The sequence below is a fragment of the Molossus molossus genome, unplaced genomic scaffold, assembly GCF_014108415.1.
Source record: "Molossus molossus isolate mMolMol1 unplaced genomic scaffold, mMolMol1.p scaffold_m16_p_5, whole genome shotgun sequence".
In the NCBI taxonomy this organism is placed as follows: domain Eukaryota; kingdom Metazoa; phylum Chordata; class Mammalia; order Chiroptera; family Molossidae; genus Molossus; species Molossus molossus.
In genome coordinates this window covers 39,122,067-39,142,324 of record NW_023425388.1, presented here as the reverse complement: position 1 = coordinate 39,142,324, position 20,258 = coordinate 39,122,067, and the positions used below count along the sequence as shown (strand labels likewise).

The window sequence follows — 20,258 nt, the reverse complement described above, 5'->3', positions numbered from 1 at the left end:
ATAATCATAATTATTCAAGATGTAAATATTTTTAAATACTGAAATAAAATAAGATCTTGGTTCCCCTGGGGACAATTTGCTTAATCTTACCTTTATCCAATAGTCCCCTCTTTTCTATCCAGTCCCATCTGGAGAACACCATCACCGCCACCAGCTTCCCTCAGCTTAGTTATTAATACCCTGGTAGTCAGTTAAAGGCAGTAGAGTTTTTAAAAACTCCTTTTTATTTCTAAACTCACACCAGCATGGCCAGTATGTATGAGAGCATACTGTAAAATAATTTATTTCTATGGACACTTGAATCTAGCCAAATGTGGGAGTGTAAGGTAAATGGCTAAGCCTGCCATCTGACCACTGATGCTGTTATCACTTCTGATCATTGTTCAGAAATTTCCCATTATTATTATTTTTAAAATCCTTATAATATCTCTAAGAAATGCAGCTTGAGCTTTGAATTTTAACTTTAGTGTTAACATTTTATTTTCCAAAAGGATTTCTGTGTTCGGTAACAGTTTTTTTTATGTTTTATTTTTCTTAATTGGGTTGGACTCTTATCGCTGCCTGTTTGTTTCTTCTGCTATTTTCTGAAAGGTCTGTGGGTATACGATAGATGTTCTATCACTTTACCTTTGTTCTTTGAAAATTAAGTTTCTCTCATTCCAAAGTATCTAAAGATTATATTTGGAAAGGATACAATTACAACTTTTAGATTTTGCCTTCACTCTTTGATCAGTTTCCCCAAATCCAATACTAAATATCCATTGGTGATTTTGGCCGGGGCTTGGGTAGAGAAAGGAGGGCTGTTCTTGTTGGTCTTGGGAAGAAAGATATAAAATGGGAATTCAAAACTCTCCAACATTTTTTAGAAAGAAATAATCAACATTCATAGTTCTTCCAAAAGGTATCAAATCTTTAGGAATCTTGATAGGTGTAACAGAAATGTCCATAAGAATGAATTTTGCTCGTGGTTTCCACACTAGTGTCAAGTTCCTTAAGAAGCAATAATGCCGCAAAATTTATCGCACCTGGTCCTCTGTTTGTTTTTAAGTTGTCTGCAAAGAAAGATTTACAAAGCAATATGGTATTAGGGAAAAAAATCAATACTCGGGAAAGGAAAGTTTACAAAGTACTTTCAGAATGGTTATTTTATTTCAGCTTCACAAGAGTTTCATCATGTATGCATTGTCCCCATTTTGCAACTGTGGAAAGAAGGTTGAGAGCTTGCTTGACGCCAAGACTTGGTCTGTCCTCTGCTTATCTGAAATATGACCCATGGACAAGCAACATGGGCATCACTTGGGAAATGGTAAGAAACGCAGAATTTTAAGCCTCTCCCCAGATCTACTGAATCAGAATCTGTATTTTTAATGAGATCCCCGGGTGATTTATATGCACATTAAAGTTTGAGAATTGCTTCTTTACCATATTGGAAAATATTTTTCAGTCAGCTTAAAATTAACCTTAGAGACTGATGATTCATTCACTTTAGGTTTTGGTCCAGATGAATATCTCCAAATATCATTTCTGCAAAGGTTTATGCACACACAAAATTAAAGTTTGTTAATAATAGGATACCAGCTTTTTTTCTGTTATTTTCTTGAAGATATGTGGTATTTTATTCTACAATCTTTTTAAAACATGATGCAAAACAAAATTAAAAAAAAAAAAAGGCATACTGGCTGGCCTGGCTGGTGTGGCTCAGTGGTTGAGCATTGACCCATGCAACAAGAGGTCACCAGTTCGATTCCCAGTCAGGGCACATGCCCAGGTTGTGGGTCTGATCCCCAGTGGGGGGCATGCAGGAAGCGGCCAATTGATGTTCTCTCATCGATGTTTCTCTCCCTCTCTCTCTCTCTCCCTCTCCCTTCCTCTCTCTCTGAAAAATAAAATAAATTTTTTTAAAAAAGAAAGGTATATTGGCTGAAAAGGAGAAGTGACATATACTTAATGATCAGATCGATTGAAACATTATTCGTTGTGCAGCTAGCCCATGTCCTAATGCTTCTGTAATCGCAGTGTCCCCGGTCTTCCACTACCTCCCGAGTCCTTCCACGGTTGGCAGATGCATCGGGATGGGGCACAGACCTCTGCTGATCTCTAATGCCAGGGCCAACTTGTCTTTCCAAACAGCTAAACAGATTCTCCCCAACTGGTCTACATTAGGGAGATAAATTCTGTCTATAAAATGTCTATTGAGGGACCGCCGCTGGGCATTCTTCTGTAAGAAACAGTTCAAGTTCAGAAGCCCCGCCCCCAAAGAAGGAATCCCAAAGGAGGCCGCCAGGACCACGTGAAACTCGTGTGTTCTGGTCGTGTCTGCTTTAACGCCAGGCACTGGACCATTCTGCCATTCTCTGCTCATTCTTCAGGGCATCTTGGTGTTTGTTTGTTTGCATGTGTAGGGGTTCCGAATATATCACCCTAAAGTATGCCACTTTGGCATATTAATTATTTTGAATTAAAGTTACCTGAGAAACAGCCTAGGCAAGAAGGACACTCTGACCTTTCTTCATTCTTCTTAAAACAGGAAATAAATCTCCCACATGGGAGATACACTCTAGGGCTAAGAAGGTTGTATAAACAAACCTTCTTAATTCTTCACAATTTACTACTCTTACCCCAAGCCCCTCTGTCTTTGTCAATTCTGCACAAATTTATTGTTTCTCTGTCTAAAAGGTATAATAGCTTCCTGTTCTGGTCATTTGTTTGTTGGTTGGTTTGTTTGCTTTAATAATTTTTCTTTATTTATTTTAGAGAGAGAGAAAGGGAAAGGGACAGAGATAGAGACATCAATGAGAGAACATCGATTGCTACATCAAACTAAAAAGCTTCTGCACAGCAAAAGAAACAATCATCAAAATGGTAAGGGAACCCACTGCGTGGGAGAGCATAATTGCCAAAGATGCATCAGATAAGGGCTTAATTTCCAAAATATATAGAGTACTCATATAACTCAACAAAAGGAAGACAAAGAACCCAATTTAAAAATGGGCAGAGGCCCTGGCCAGTTTGGCTCAGCGGTTGGAGCGTCAGGCTGCGGTCCAGAGAGACCTGGGTTTGGTTCCCGCTGAGGGCACGTACCCTGGTTGCAGTTTGTCCCCAGCCCTAGTTGGTCATGCGGGTGGCAGCCTCTTGATATGTCCCTTTCACATCGATGTTTCTCTTTCTCTCTCTCTCTCCCTCCCACTCTATCAGAACAACAACAACAACAAAAATGGGCAGAGGACCTAAATAGACACCGCACCAAACAGGACATACAAATGGCCAAGAGACATTTGAAGAAATGCTCAACATCCCTAATCATTGGAGAGATGCAAATTAAAACAACAATGAGGTATCACTTCACACCTGTTGGAATGGCCGCCATCAACAAATCATTAAACCACAAGTGTTGGCGAGAGTGTGGAGAAAAGGGGACTCTAGTGCACTGCTGGTGGGAATGCAGACTGGTGCAGCCACTATGGAAAACACTACGGTGTTATCTCCAAAAGTTAAAAATTGAACTGTCATTTGACCCAGTGACCCCACTCCTAGGAATATACCTTAAGAAGCCTGAAACACCAATCAGAAAGAATATATGTACCCCCATGTTCATAGCAGCACTATTTACAATAGCTAAGATCTGGAAACAGCCCAAGTGTCCATCAGTAGATGAGTGGATAAAAAAGCTGTGGTACATATACACAACAAAACACTATACAGCTGTAAGAAAGAAAGATCTCTTATCCTCTGAGATTGCTTGGAGGGACCTGGAGAGCATTATGCTAAGTAAAACAAGCCAAGTAGAGAAAGACAAATATCACATGATCTCACTTATTTGTGGAATATAGTGAACTAAACAAACTGATGAACAAAATTGACCCAGAGACATAGAGGTAAGCTACAGACTGACAAACCTCAGAAGAGGGGGTGTTGGGGGAGAAGAGATAAACAACAGAACTTATATGCACGTATGCATAACCATGGACATAGACAACAAAGCTGGGGATAGGGTGGGGGGGATGGGGAGGAAGGTGTCAATGGGGGAAAAAGAAGAAACATCTATAACAAAAACAAATTAATAAAAATAATTTTTTAAAAAACAGAGAACATCGATTGGTTGCCTCCTGCATGCCCCCCACTGGGGATTGGGCCCACAACCTGGGCATGTGCCCAGACCAAGAATCAAACTGGCAACCTCTTGGAGCATGAGTCAATGCTCATCCACTGAGCCACACCAGCTGGGCTGTTCTGGTCACTTCTTTGAGTCTCATATCTTTGTGGGACTCCCATAAGTACATAGATAATTGAATTTGTTTTTCTCCTGTTAATCTCTTCTTATTATTACAGGGGTATCTCAGACACATACCTATAAGGGTAGAAGAAAAATATTTTTTCCTCCCCAACAGATGTTTGTTTTTCTCAGCTCTTCAGTTCCAAACTTTTCCAACCTACGGAAAAGTGGCAACAATACCACAATATAACAGATATACCCTTCACATCGATTTCCCTGATTATACATTTTGCCTCATTGCTTTCTCTCTGTCCCTTGTAGGGCGCGCTCTCTCGCACGCTCTCTCATCAAATCCATTATAACACACTCCACAGAAAAACCAAATTGTTTCTTTTAATTAAATTACCTTATCATGAGTACTATGCTAATCCAGGTCTAAATTTGTTCTCTCCATCAAATTAGCCAACTAACGACAACAACTTAGAAACTGCTGGGGGAAGTGGCTATAGATGGCACACACCACGCTGGCCCCTTCTCCTCCTCCCCTTCCCCCTTCTCTCCCCCTCCCCCTCCCCCTTTCCTCTTCCTCCTCCTCAAGCTGGCTTTCTATGGCATCGCTTTGATGGTCACAGTAGCAGTCAGCAGGGCAGGGTCCTTGAAGAAGGAACAGCAAGTAGCAGAAGCAAGATATGGCCTCAGAGCTGCAAACTCATACTTTTGTATTTCTGCAAAGGTGGCAGATCTTTATTCTTTGAGATCAGATGATGTAATTATTAAAAATGGCCAGAAATGACTCAGAACTCAAATCGGTGGGTGAATAGAGTAAATGCTCAACTGAATCGATGCTATTCTGTGTCCAGGATCATGTGTTTCTCTGAAGTGATGGCACAAACAAAGGCAACTGCATCAAAATTAACACAGATCCCAAGGTGACTCCTCTGAAGAGAACCACGTGTACGCTGGTATTTACATGCCGGCATGTTTGTGTAAGAAGTCTGTCTTTCCAGGCACTTCTCTATGCATCTGATTGAATAGAAAATTAGAAAGATAAATAAATAAACCCGTTTAGAATGAAATCTGTCAGTGTGCATTGAAAGCCCTAATGGTGTTTATACATTTTGTCCCAATCATTTCACTATGGGGAAACTATGCTAAAGAAATAACCAAATGCATACTAAAATAGAAAAGTTAAAAGGTATTCAGCACCGGGTTATTTTATTTTATTTTTTTCTTTATTGATTTTAGAGAGAGAGGAAGGGAGAGAGAGAGAGAATGAAAACATCGATGAGAAAGAATATTGATTGGCCACCTCCTGCATGCCCCTCACTGAGGATTTGACCCACAACCTGGGCATGTGCCCTGACTGGGAATCGAACCGGTGACCTCTTGGTGCATGGGTCGATGCTAAACCACTGAGTCACACTGGCCGGGCAGCAGAGGGTTATTTTAAATAGAAAGATAAAACGAACTCAACTAAAATTTCCCAACATAGGTAGACTGAATGATTTCTGACAATGGAACCAATGCTTAACCTAATAACATATAAAAATTTTATGATGTTAAAAGAACAAAGATATAAAATGATATGCAGCACAATTATAACTAGGTTATAAAATATATGCAAATAAAAGACTAGAAGGGAATACAATAAGATATTAAGAATGGGTTATCTTTAGTGGAGACAGTTATGGGTGATTTTATTATATTTTCCTTAATATTATGCCATAAGGATATGTTCCTTGATAATTAGAAAAAAAAAAACTTAAAAATATTCTTATTTAGTATCACACTATAGAGAAATACCCATTCATATGAGCTTTTCTTTGCCTATTTACATATATATATTTGCATCACAGATCATTTATGTGGCATAAACAGAGGCCAGTAGAAATATTTACTTACAGAATTATTTGAATTATTTGTGGCATAAAATTTTTATGACCACCTCCACCAAACATCCCTGGGGACATGCAGTCCAAAGGTCACTTACGCAACTATTACACAGAACACCAATTATGACGTTTTTCTTGCCTTTATCAACATGATACACCATATATGTGTTGTTTCTATCTCCCTTGCTTTTGTTCCTCCTTTCTCCTCTGATTGTTTTGTTTCATTCCTTCCCTGTACACGCAGGATATCATCTCATAAAATATGAGATGATCACAGACCAAAGTCCCTTAAATCAAACGTATTGAAAGTTGAGAGACCACTGGCAGAGCACAGCTTTGATTTACAGGGGTTTGATTCACTGAGGAAGTGTGATGGAGTCCAAGTTCAATCAGATATTTCACAAGTTGTCTGATGTACTCAGCAGCTCCCTGGGCTCCTGGGACAGGGATACAAAGGACTATTGTACAGTCTTGACAAGTAGCAGATTGTCAAGATAGAATGTAATGACACCTGGGGGCAGGCTCCTGTTTTTGACAAGCCATCAGAGACAGGAAAAATCAGAAAACAGACCCAAAGGGCATCCCAGAAGTTATCAATGTAAATATATTCTGCTTGTGCCTTAATGAAAATAAGCCAGAAGCACTTGGTCTGTATGATAGTTAGAACACAAAATCACTCTCCACAAAACTTCTTTAATGAATGGTACAGGAACTTGAAAACTAAGTTTTGGATATGCTTTTTGGTTGTGATTTTCTGTCAATCCAAGGCAATGTGTGGAACTAATATGCATTAATAATAAAAACTTTAACTTTCTTTTTTTTTTTTATCCTCAACCGAGGGTATTTTTCCCTTTTTTTTTTTTTTTTTTTTGTACAGATAGAGTGGGAGGGAGAGAGAGAGAGAAACATCGACGTGAAGGTACACATCGAGTGGCTGCCACCCGCACGACCAACCAGGGCCGGGGACAAACTGCAACCAAAGTACGTGCCCTTAGCGGGAACCGAACCCGGGTCTCTCCAGACCGCAGGCCAACGCTCTAACCGCTGAGCCAAACCGGCCAGGGCTTAACTTTCTTTCTAAATAAATGTTTGGCAAGTAGAAAGGAAAATATTTAGTGAGAAATGGGAAGGCTGAATCCCTCTACGTGTTTTTTTTGTTGTTGTTTTTTTGGTACGTGCCCCTAGCAGGAACTGAACCCAGGACTCTCTGGTCCGCAGGCTGACACTCCAACCACTGAGCCAAACCAGCCAGGGCAATACTGAATCCCTGTCACCTATTGCAAGTCAGCCTTTTGTCTGAGCCTTGCATGACAAGCTTGCAGTCATGAGTAGCTGTGTCAGGCCCTGCTTCCTTAAATCAGAGGGGGAAAATTGGTGTAGTACAGCTATTAAATGTAAAACCCTCAGAACAATACCTCCCACAGGTACTGCTCAAGTCAAGTTAGCTGATGATGACGGTAAGCATAATATGGAAAGCAAAGTGGGCTTGGATTTTGAAGACCTGAGTTTAAGTCCTAGCTTTTTTGTAAAATGAGATAATACTTCTTCCCCTGCCTAATGAGATTCCAGTAAGGAGAAAATAAGATAATGAAATATAAAATGATTTGTAAACTCTGTAGCAATAACACCTCACCTTTATTGACAACTCACTATAGCTAGGCATTGTGCTATTTGGTACTCACTACAAAGCTGAGAGGGGAAATATACCTCCTTTCACAGATGAGACCCAGGGGGTAAAGTAACTTCCACATAACTAGAAAGTAGCAAAGCTGGAGTTCAAATCCAAAGTTGGGACTTGATATTCTGCCTCTCTGTTTTATCCTTGTATTACTATTTTTAAGACCTTGTGGGTCTCAGGTAACATTAGCATTATACATTCTTGGGATTGCTCAAAACTGACCCCAGGAATTCACTCTGAGTCCAATACAGTAACCACTAGTCACATAGGACTATCGAGCCCCTGAAATACGCCTAAGTGCAACCAAAGACCTAAATTTAATTTAAACTTTAAATTTTTTAACTTAACTTTTGAAAATTAAATTTTAAAACTGATATTCAATTCAGTCGCTGGAAAACTGAAATATATTTGGAAAACTCGGATATCAAAGTCTACTTTTTAACTGTAAATTTTATAAAATTTAAGTATAGATCAATTATTTCCAAAGAAAACTTAGTGCTCGAATTGAGAGATTGTCTAAGTATAAGATAGACACCTGATTTTAAAGACAGTACTTAAAAAAAATGTGAAATAGTTCAATAAAAACTCTTAAATGGATTACGTGTTGAAATGATAATATTTCAGACATAGTCATTCAAAGAAAATATATTATTAAAAATTCATTTCACCCGTTTCTTGTTACTATTTTACTGTAGTTACTAAAACACTCACAACTGTTCATGTGGCTTGCGCCGTATTTCTGTTGCCCAGCACTGGCCTGGGAAAAAGTCAGCTGGTGCTGGGAGCTCTCCCTTCCTCCTGGCCGGCGGGGCTCACAGGAGCTTGGCCTCCTACCGTGGCCATAAGCTACCAAGGACCCCAAAGTCCCCCAGTCCCCAGAGGCCGGCAGTTGGCTCTCCAGTCAGCTGGCTGCTCTAGCCCCCGAGGCGGGTGGGACCCCGTGGTGAGTCTGCTCTCCTGCCGGCCCTGTAAAGTGAGTGATCATGCAGGAGGCAGGCGCTGCTCCCGGAACACCTCCCACTGTGTCCAGCACCAAGTCCTGCGCTCAGCACACCTTTCTGGGGACATCCTGTCCACCACACCTTGCTGAACTTTGCTGTAGGTCTCCTAGTAAAGCTTTTCTAACCCCTAGAGCTGCAGAATTTGCCTCATAACAGATGGTGACCACAAAGAGACCCACCTCGCACAACAGGGGCTCCTGGGAATCTTGGAGAAAAGGAATCTGGAAAAGATGACACGTCCTGCGCACAGGAAAACAGACACCCAGGGAGCACTGAGATTTGCCATCTCACTGTAAATGTGAGACATGTACACTCACCCCAGGAGACAGCAAGGACATCCTGCCTACATGTATAACCACTGAGTCCCTTGGGTCACGTTATCTCATGAAAACGTAAGTGGAAGTCCTATACTAATCCACAGTACTGCATTTAACTCAGAATAAAGCTGAAACACAGTGCTGCTCCTGTACTCCGGGGACAAGGGACTCCCCAGCCACCAGCAAGCATGACGGAGAGCTACCTGCTGCGGAGAAGACCCACCTCCATATGTTGCTCATTAAACGTCTACTGAGAGCACCCATCTACGTGCGAGGATGTAAACAAGACAGCAGGACAGGAATGTGAAATAATATAAAAAGCATTGGCATTTTCATTATGTAATCTGGGTCTCAGTCCCCTAATCTGTGAAACAATAATAATAGTCTTCAAATGAGTAATGAGAGCCTTAAGTTGATCGTGTGTGTTGACTGTCTAGACAGTGTGTGACACAAAGCAGAGACAAGAGAATCTCGGTGCCCTCCCTGAGAGAGAACAGAGTAAAAGACAAGCCCTGCCCTGAAAAGGCAGCGTGATCGCCGAGGGGCAGGGCTGAGGACAGGCTGCGCAGTGGAGAACAGCAGACCCCTGCGTGGCGCAGGAAGGAGGGCCCCTGGCAGGTGCGTGTGTTGCAGGAGGACCAGAAGGCCATTCAGAAGGAAGAGGAGGCAGTCATGTGACACGGAAGTTGTAAGAAACTGAACTGATGGGAACAAAAAGTCAGAGTGGCTTCTTTGAAAAGAAAATCACTGTCATCTTTTCTTGCCATTTGCAGTCCTCATAAACGTTTAGCAAGGAAAACCCAATTATTGGAGGTATTTAATGAGCTCTGTTTCAAATAATCACAATTTTAAATTAAATATGTTAATGTTTTGCCAGAATTCTAGATCTTTGTAAAATAGAAACTTGCCTTCACCTTTATACTTTATAACTAGTGTGTGTGTGTGTGTGTGTGTGTGTGTGTCAAAATCTGAAATTTGTCCACCCCACTCTCGATTCCCAGGGTCACTGCCTTAGCTCAGGTGTCACATCATCTTCCATGAGTGGTAATTATTCCTGATGGGACTCATTGTCCCATTTTCTCCTCCCTCGAATCCGTCAGCCACATTGTGACCAGAGCAATCTTTCGGAACCACAACTGCCGGTCACTACACAGCTTCACAACACCAGCAGCTCCCCCTTTCTGCAGAACAGGCCAGACCACTCGGGATGCACTGAGACTCCAAGGCCCAGTCCTGCCGAATTTCCTGCCCATCTCTTGAGTAGCCCTACCCCAGACCACCCCGCTTTTCAGTGATACTTGGCATGACACCGCACCCTGACCACCCCCACCTTCCTTAACCTGCTCTCACTCTTCTCTACACCCTTCTCCTTCTTCTCTACTCGGCCTGCAGAGCCTCCGCTCAAAACAGGGACAGTCAAAGACGGAGAGCAGGCTGCCAGCCGCCAGGGGGCAGGGCTGCGGGGCGGAGGGATTGAGAGAAAGAAAAATAAAAGTCACTTATTCTTTAAAACTTTCATCCATTCACTTCTCCTTCTCCAATCCCAGCAGCCTTTATCACACAATGCTCTGTTCATACCACTAGCATAACTCTAATCGTATCGTGTAAGAATGTATTGTATACACATTGGTCTTCTCCTTTACATTGTGAACATTTCGAGGAAAGGGACATTTTTTTAATCCCCAAATCTCCTTTCAAGTGTCTAGGGTATATTGAATTTTCTGAAAATATTTATGGAAAAGAAGAAAAATAGAATAGCAAAATGGAAGACGTTTAGCGATTGAGTTTAAAATTTAGCACAACTGATTTTTAGTCGAGTTCCCAGAGATGAAGTTGCTGGGTTGTGATCAAAGTCAACCCACATTGTTTCTCCGAATGTCACTCACCCCATCTGCAAAATAGGAATAATAATAATAGATCTTACCTCCCGGGAACTGTCGTGAGAGTAAATGAATTGAAAGAGTAGTTATAAATTTTCAATTTTGAATTGAGCCCATGGTCATTCCATTTTTTAAATGTATTTTTCAGAGAAGGAAAATTAGAAATTGGATCCAAAATTTTCATTGAAAAAATATTCCCTCTTGTTGAATAATAATAGGAGACAAAACATGCCACAGTTCCAACTCATCCTCCTTTATTAATGAATTAAGCCTCATCAAAAGGCAATAAAAGGGGCATAAGAGGCTCCTAAGAACCATTCAAATTTTTATCAGTCATTTTCTCTCTATAAAATGAGCATTTCTATTAAAATGATATTACATACAAATGGAATTTTAATGTGTGGAGATTCTTTAAAATCATGAGACCACCTGATAAAGGCAGGCTTAAAACTATCTTTGCCTCCATAGAAATTAGAAATGAAAGAAACACTGAAATGAATAAAATTAGAATATTCAAAACCAAAGTAACCACAATGAGGAAGCTTCCCAAATGAGGAAGCTTCAGGACATCCAACTCCAAGGTGCCCACAGTTCATAATGCTGGGTCTTGGCCAGCAGTGACCATGGGAAATGAACTCTTCATGCCCAGAAAGACCACCTGGGTTACGCAGGACTGCAAGTGAAGGCTCAGGGTGGGACTAGAACCAGGATTGCCATGTCACCACACCACAGAAATCAGCAATTACTTGCCACAAGGTACAGGGCAGGAGGCAATGTTACAGCAGGCAAAAATATAGTCAAGTTCAAAGAATGGTCACTCCAGACACAAGTGAGCTCCTCAAAGAATAGGAAAATAATACATTTGGAACATTTGTGTCAACAACCAAGCTTTGATGTCATCTTCAAAATATGACCACAGTGATGAATAGAAAGCATTTCAAATTGAGATAATATGCATAAAACTACATACATTATATGTGGAACTAATTGGGGGATGTGAATATTTACCTTGATCTTCTCTGAGAAATTTCATTTAAAAAAGAAGAAAAATGTATGTGAGAACAAATACTCAACAAACAACTCCAAGGTAGAAGCCGGGTAGAAGCCGAAAACCTCTGGAAGTGCATCACTTTCACTGTTCCCTGGGACACAGCTAAGGAAATCAGTTTTCTTTCACCCGCTGTCTCCCACGTGCACTGAAAGAACTGACCCTCCCAAAGGACTGGTTAAATCTTTTATAAACAGGAAAAATCTAACTCAGTGCTTCCTTGTACTTAAGAAATCTACAAAGCCACAAATCACTATTACTATCATCTCCCTTTTGGCTTTCCCCCCTCAGCTAGGATCTATCAATGCTGACACTTTACATTGGAAAAGCTGGTCCTCGTTCCCAAAGCATTCGCTCCTTTGATCTTCAACGCAGCCTGGAGTGGTAGGCGGTGCAATTATTCTCTGGATGAACGGAAGGAGGCTCAGAGATGGAAGGTCATACTCCTGCAATGAAGCACATTGAAGATAAAAACCCAAGTCTCCCAGGTCCAAAGCTACTGCATCTCCCGCTACCATTTAAAAATTGCATAATGGTTATGAGATGGTTCCATTTTCCAAGAAACCCCCTTGGCAAGTGCTCCTAAATGTTTCCGGAGCCCCTTGGAGTAGCTGGTGCTATGTTTAATCACTTGGGGGGAAGAGGCCATGTGAGTTTCTCCTGTGCGAGGCGTTGGCAGTGGGCTCAGGCTGCAGATGGGCAGAGGGAGGGGAGACCAGGGTGCAACGCTTCGAGCGGGGATTAAACATCCAAATCGGAAAATGAACAGCTGTAGCCCCTTTACATCACAGTTTTAAAATTCTGAGCGTAAAAAGAACTATAAAATTCACAAGTAGGCCCCGGATCATAACAGATGAATAAGGGATTTATAATCTTTAAACTGCAAGGAGAATGGCTTACATTTGTAAGCCATTTCCTGTTTTGATGACAATCAGTGTCCTGAGAGGAGCCCGCGTTGTGCCTTTTCTGGTTTTTTGTGCCATCCATCACGAGCGACAACAGGACAGAACACAGTAAAACCTATGTAACTTCAGATTTTTCCATTTGGTTTTTTTCCTCCTTTCTCTTTTCTTTCATTCTTTCTTTTTTTTTTTCTTTTTTCTTGTTTTGTTTCCTTGTTTGTCATCATTTGATTGAGCCGTCATTTTCTGGTGTGGCCTGCTAGCCAGCTCATTAACCTGGAAGGGGGAGATGACCTGGACAATTACCTTCCAGATTATTAAAACACCTAAAATAAAGCAACAGCCTGCTAGTGCTTTTCATGAACTAGCTCGGGTATTAAATTCTGACACCTGGTCCCAGCCTGTAACCATGAGCAATGGCAGGAAGCAGGGCTCTTCCTGAACTGTCTTAAAGTGACATTCTTCTTTTAATGCTTCCAGGTCATGTGTAGATTATGCGTCAATAAACCTTGGGAAAATTTCAACACCTCCCTTCTCTACAGCACCCTCCCTACTACAACAAAAGGTCCCTTATTCCTTCACAGGGACTTTTTTCAGCTCAATCTGTTTTCCTTTGTAGTAAAAGGATTTGTCTAAAATTGATAAGAACCTTTACAACAACCCAAATTCTCCATTTTTCTAGAAATGCACTGTTCGTGAAATGCAGTTTGAAGATATCAGAGCGCATATGCAAAGAAACAATGCAAAAGTCTTAGATCCAGTGTCCCTGGGCTGCAGCCTGGCTATTAACCATTATGGCCTACAGCAGGGCTGTGCCGTGTGCACCTGCCTGTATTATGGTGCTACACATGCAACCAACTGGAAAACTACAGCTGCACCAATGCAAGAAAAATAAAAAAGAAGACGTGAACTACGCTACATTTTTTCAGGTATTATTCAAATCTTACAGTTGGGAAAATGCTAGGATGACATAAAAATCCAGTAAATTCTAAATTAAAAAGGAAAAAACTTTTTCTTCTCGGTGTTATTTTTTCACTCTTGGTCCAGTTCGATTGTTTAGCCTTTTACAGCACAGAAAATACATCAAGTATCAGAAACTGGTAGCATACCCATGGCTGACCTGGCTATAGAATTACACTTTTATCTCCATCACTTATACTCCAACTGCCCTTGGATGGCTTTATACACAGGTGACATTTGGGACCTATGAGGAGTTTCCCCTCGGAGGCTGCAAAGCTTGGGGTACATTATTCCAACTCTAGGAGCTCATTAAAGTATCTCCACACAGTGTTTTATGACGGATATGGCAGCCTCAGGAACTCCAGTTGGGTACATAAACAGCTTCTTGTTGTTTGTTATTCTAATTGTGGTCATTATACAAATGTAAATGATATGTGCACTCTGTCTTCATTTGCATGTAATTTGGGGAAGCAGTATTTGAAAAAAGAAGCATTGTCAACCACTCCTTTTACCAATCACTGCTCTTCTCAGACAATAGATTAACTCATTCATTCATTCATTCATTCGTCCATTCATTCATTTATTCCACAAACATTAACTCAATATCTACTGTGCAGTAGGCAGTATGAGAGGGTAACAGCTATGAGATATACAAAAATGATAAGGAGATAGTCCTGTCCTTAAAGAGCAGATGGTCTAGTGAAAAGAGAAACATAAACAGGTAAATTACCAGCACTATTTGTTTGTTAAGTGGTGGGATTTAGGTATAAACGCAATTCTACATCAGAAGACTCAACCCCATAGGTTTAACAGAGATATTACTTGAGCTGGATTTTGAGGGATGAGTAGGACATTTCCAAATGAAGACAGCACAAAGGACATCATTGATAGGGAACAGAGCAAAAGCATAAAGAAGATGTGTCGAAAAAATGTTATTTTAGTTCTGACCTAAGCAAAATATAACTAAGTAAAGGCAATCCACTGTCCATTGCCTCCCCTTCGCCTTCTCCAAACCACAAAAAACAGGCAAATTCTAATACAAATAATGTGGAACTTCCTTCTGTTTCTCTCTATTTATATGAACAAAGATACAATTTTGTTACTAAAAGGGTTAGTAAAGTTTTAACAAAATTAAACTTCATACTGACCAGTTAGTCCTGCACATAAACACCCGAGCAGTTTTCTAAAAAAAACCCTGGGACTGAAACCCAGAGAAACCATAAAGATAGGGGGTTAATGGTGGCCTTGGAAAACTTGGAGGGACCATCAAAAAGAAAGAGATTAATTGCCCTGATCTCTGTAACAAGCTCATCTTGTCCCCTGCAACAGGTTCCTCCCTCGCCTCTGTAGCAGTTCCTATCAGCCCTGGCACCAAAAAGCAGCGCCAGGAGAATGTAGTTTTTTTGTAGTTTCTGTAGGTTGTGCCTATATAAGCCAGAGAGCAAAAAAGGCTCGAGGCTGGGCCCTTCTCAGCTCAGCCCGCCTGCACCCGGGCGTATGCAAGAAAGCCATGTTGCCCTCCATTGGCCTTGTGTGCGGATGTGATCGCCTGCCAGCTCAGAACTTTAATTACTAACAACCACAATGACAGTAACTAACTTAGGAACTGTGCACTTTAACATCATTGTCTCCCTGGTCTTAGAAAATAATCAAACCAGCCTGGCCAGTGTGGCTCAGTGGATTGAGTGTCATCCCATGGACTGAGAGGTCCCAGTTCGATTCCCCGTCAGGGCACATGCCCGGGTTGCAGGCTCCATTCCCAGTGAGGGGCATGCAGGAGGTGGCCAATCAATGTTCTCACTCATCGATGTTTCTCTCTCTCTTTCTCTCTCTCTAAATCAATAAAGAAAAATAAATAAAAAATAAAAAAATAGAGTACATGTTTGTGCCAGGGCATAAGAAATTTTCAAGGCGGTCAGTCAACATATCAGGCCAGACTCTGGTCAACATGGCAGCGTAGGTAAATGCAGCATCGCCTCCTCCCACAATCACAACACAATTACAACTAAACCACAGAACAACCATCATTCAGAACCGCCTGAAATCGATCTGAATGCAAGTCCTATAACTACGGAATTAAAGGAGCCACACCGAGACTGGTAGGAGGGGCGGAGGCGGACGGGCTGGTCCCACACCCACGTGTGGTGGATAAAAATCAGGGGGACACCTTGGCTGGGAAGGTCCTCCCCGAGGAGTGAGGGGTCCCTGTCCCACACCAGCCTCCAAGTTCAGGGTTCCAGTGCCAGGAAGAGAAGTCCCCATCACTTCTGGCTGGAAAAACCAGCGGGAACTGAGACTGAAGGAGGCTGAGGTTGCGGGAGCCCCAGGCAGCTCCTCTTAAAGGGCCCATGCACAGACTTACTCAGACTCGCACCCTCTAAGTTCAGAGGGGAGGTTGCTTGAGGGGTGCCGGAGACATACAGGGAAAAACTAAGCTGTTTGGCCTCGGGACAAAGGCTGGACAGGTGGCTTTCTCTGGACAGACATGATGGTGGAGGCCATTGTTCCTTTGGTGAGCCCTTCCCCGGGCAGCAGGCAGCCACCATATCTGGGACTCCAGCAACCTGACTCACACCGTTGGCCAGGCCCTGGTGATTCCCTGAGGCTCCGCCGACCCAACTTTCAGGCCTACCCAAGCTGTTTCCAATGGCTTTACCATAGGATTGACCTCTCTTGGATCCAGCTTCAGAGTTTCCAGAAATCTCTCAAACAAGCAGCATCTGGTCTCAGGGAGCAAAGCCCCATGCCTCTTGTTAAGTGGCCCCAGGCCTGGCACTAGAAGCAGCCAGCCTTGGTTCACAACTTAGCTTTTTCTGGGCACCGCCAAGCCCAGCACAAGAAGCAGCCATCGACAGATCACTTTGTAGCTATACCAATGCTGTCTAATAAAAATATAATGTTGAGCCGACCGGTGTGGCTCACTGGCTGAGCATTGACCCATGCATCAAGAGGTCGCCGGTTCGATTCTTGGTCAGAACACATGCCCAGGTTGTGGGCCCTATCCTCAGTAGGGGGCATGCAGGAGGTGGCCAACCGATGTTCTCTTTCATTGATGTTTTTATTTCTCCTTACCTTTCCCTTCCTCTCTCTCTAAAAATCAATAAAGAAAAAAATTAAAATATATATATATAATGTTGAGTCACAAAAGTGAATCACATATATCATTTAAATATTTTCTTATAGCTACATTAAAAATTAAAATGAAACAGGAGAAATTCATTTTAATAATATATTTTATTTAACCTAATCTAAGATATTATAATTCCAAAATATAAACAATATTTATAAAGTATTAACAAGGTATTTTACTCCTTTTGTACAAAGTCTTTGACTTCCAGTATGTAATTTCCATAGAAAGCACATCTCAGTTTGAACTACCTACACTGCAAGTGCCCAGTAGCCATGGGTGTGTGTAGTGGCTATGATATTAGACAGCATGACTCCATACGCAAGAAACATCTGTGGCCCTCCCTTCCCTGCACTCTGTATTGGTAGTAATCCCCAAATAATCAAAGGATGAGCCAGGGATAGTCAAGATTCTGGCTAAAAATATACAGTAAATACCCTTGGTTCATTCATTCAATCATTCATTCACTTCGCAAACTTTAGCTGAGAAGCTACTATTGTGTGTCAAGTTATGTGCTTCATGTGGGAACACAAAACTCCATAAAACTTGGTCTCTGCTTTTAAAGTCTAGTTGAAAAGAAACAAGGAAAACAATAATGATGCAATTCCTTGAATGTGTTGAAAACCTCGGGAGGCAAGTCAGGGAATGACCATGGGAGAGAGGGGAGCTGGGAAAATATTCAGAGCACTAGAGGCACAGGGAAAATTTAGTGGGACCACTGAAAAGGGAAAGGGAAAACAAACCTCAGAAGAAAAAGGAGCATGTTAAAAAACCTAAGGCGCCCTGGCCAGTTTGGCTCAGCGGTTGAGCGTCGGCCTGCAGACCAGAGAGTCCCGGGTTTGGTTCCCGCTAGGGGTACATACCACCAAAAAAAAACCAAGCAAAAAACCTAAGGCACCATTCTACAGAATTCAAAAGTAAAATCTGTAGTAGGGAGGCTCCAGGGCTGGCAGAGAACACGTTAGCACACCTGTGTGTCTGTTGCATATACCCCATCACAATGGGCATGGTGTGGAACCAGAAACCCTGCAAGCTTCCCACACCTGGCTTAGAGTCTTCTGATAAGTTCTAGGCAAATCCCTGCAAGTTATATTTAGAAAGGGACAGTAGCTATCTGTGATCAACATTCCAGAACGAAACTAAAAATCCAACAAATAATGCTGCACACATATCTGCTGGATGTGAATGAGTTACTGTCATAGTTATTCAGACTTACAGTATTTTCAAACCAAAGGCTGAGGGCTTACGGTTGGATGTGTTGCTTATAAAATGGAGCTTTTTGGACCAATTCAGAAAATTCTGTGCTGAAATATTTCAACAACAGTAACAGAATTACCCTTACCTTGATTGACTCCCTTTGACTTCAAGATGGAAAGCAAGGTTCATCCCAACATCCCCAGCCTCACCTCCACCTTCACCTCCACACTGGCCCTCACACGTTCACGTGCGCTGCACTCCTGTCATAGTGAGTTACTTGTGGTTCCTGACGTACAGAGCTGTAGCCTCTCACTTGCAGACCTTTGCATGGGTAATTCCCAGAATGCTCTGCTAATGTCTACCAGACCAAGACCTTAAAACTCAGCTCAAGTGCAGCCTCCTTGAGAAAGCCTCCCCATCCCCCCACTCTCCACCCCTCTGGGGAGAGGCTGCTCCTATGTGCCCTTGTAGACCCAGTGAATATCTTCACCAGAGTTTTTTCCTTTCATTTAGTTGTTATCATTTCCCACAAGACCAACTCCTAGTGGGCAAAGATTTTTCTTTTTTGTTTTTAATTTTATATCCCTGGCACCTACTTAAATGCTCAATAAGTGACTAAGAAAAGGGATGAATGACTGAAACAATCAATCATATTGTCTGAAGAACAAATGATTCAGGTTGAAGAATTTATGTTATGGATAATTTAGACACAAAAGGCAAAGTTGTAGCTGATCAATCAAATATTTTTAAGCAAAGTAATACATAGTAAAGGAGATACACGGTTGTGACTAATTTAAAAGAAGGCAAATTTGGGCATAAGGCAGAACTTCCTAACAATTAGGAAGACAGACCACTCTTTTGTGGTCCAGGCAGGCAAATTATGCCTGCGGGCCAAACCCAGCCCACCACATGTTTTTGTATATAAAGTTTTATTATAATATATCTATACCCATGTGTTTACATATTGCCCATAGCTGCTGTCACACACAACGGCAGAATTGAGTAGTTGCAACAAAATCCTAAGGCTTGCGAGATCTAATATATTTACTATCTGACCCTTTACAGAAAAGGTTGCTGACCCCTGGCTGCTAATGAGGTTGTGAGATTCCCATTATAGGAAATATTCAAGTAGAGGCCAGATCCGTCTAGGATGCACAAAGAATATGTTCCTTAAAAGGGAGAATAGTAACCTTTAAAGTTCCTCCCTCAGGACAGGCCTATGATTATAGACCTACTTTTTATGACAAAAATAATTTGTCTTTGACTGACAACCCTGTAACGGGCAGCATTGCTAGTGGTGGAAAAGGAAATCATCACCTATGTGGTTATGGTTCAGGCAATGCACCTGACTTCCTTACTCCAGTTTACTAACACTATGAATAATGAAAAGAATAGATTTTTGACTTCCAGCATCACTAGGGCACTTTCGTAGGAAGAAGTCACGAGAGATTCAAAGGCAGCCGAGGGAACAGAGACCTGACCTGATGTTGACTGCATTTTCCAATAGACCTAAAACCAGGCTTTTCCTCTGGACCACAGGTACTAATCAGGGGCAGCCCTTCAGCCCTTGTTACTCATTAGGAAGGGAGCCACTCGTGAGATGACCTGTTCTGCTTGCTTTATTGGTGTTGACTCCCCTCGGCAATGCTGGGGGTCAGGTCTTGAAGAATGCTTTTTCATCCTTTGGCAGGTATGTTTACTAGGAATGAAAAATTTCTCAAACTGAAGAAGCACTCTGAATGAAAAAGAACTCCTTTTCGTAAGTCATGCTATTTTCACATGCTAACGTGACACACTGTGCGAAGTTGTTAATGCTGAACTGAAGCCACGTGCGCACATCCATGTGGTGTTTACCGGGAGGGTGGAAATGCCTCCGAGCATCCACACTTCCACTTCCAGGGGGTGTCGCTTTGCGTGGATCGAGGACGGAGCTGCTGCACCAGGAAGAGAGACGCACTCCTGCATCCTGCGACACTGGCCAAGGTGTTGCTGTGGTGACCTGGCCAAGGGTGTTCGCTTGCTCCCGCCACCACCTCAGCAAAG

The 20,258-nt window shown here is 42.0% G+C and overlaps 1 long non-coding RNA gene across 2 annotated transcripts in view; it reads right to left on the bottom strand.

Moving 5' to 3' along the window:
- Positions 1-90: 90 nt before the first annotated feature.
- Positions 91-20,258, bottom strand: part of LOC118617387 — a 43,118-nt gene continuing 22,950 nt past the window's right edge. The window contains exons 1-5 of one of the 2 annotated variants that reach the window (XR_004956823.1): positions 11,990-12,097; positions 5,049-5,236; positions 4,349-4,430; positions 695-1,052; positions 91-180 (exon numbers count right to left, since the gene is read on the bottom strand). This is a non-coding gene — a long non-coding RNA (uncharacterized LOC118617387). Of the gene's footprint in view, positions 181-694; positions 1,053-4,348; positions 4,431-5,048; positions 5,237-11,989; positions 12,098-20,258 lie in introns of those variants that run through there. The other variant, XR_004956822.1, reaches the window with a different exon arrangement.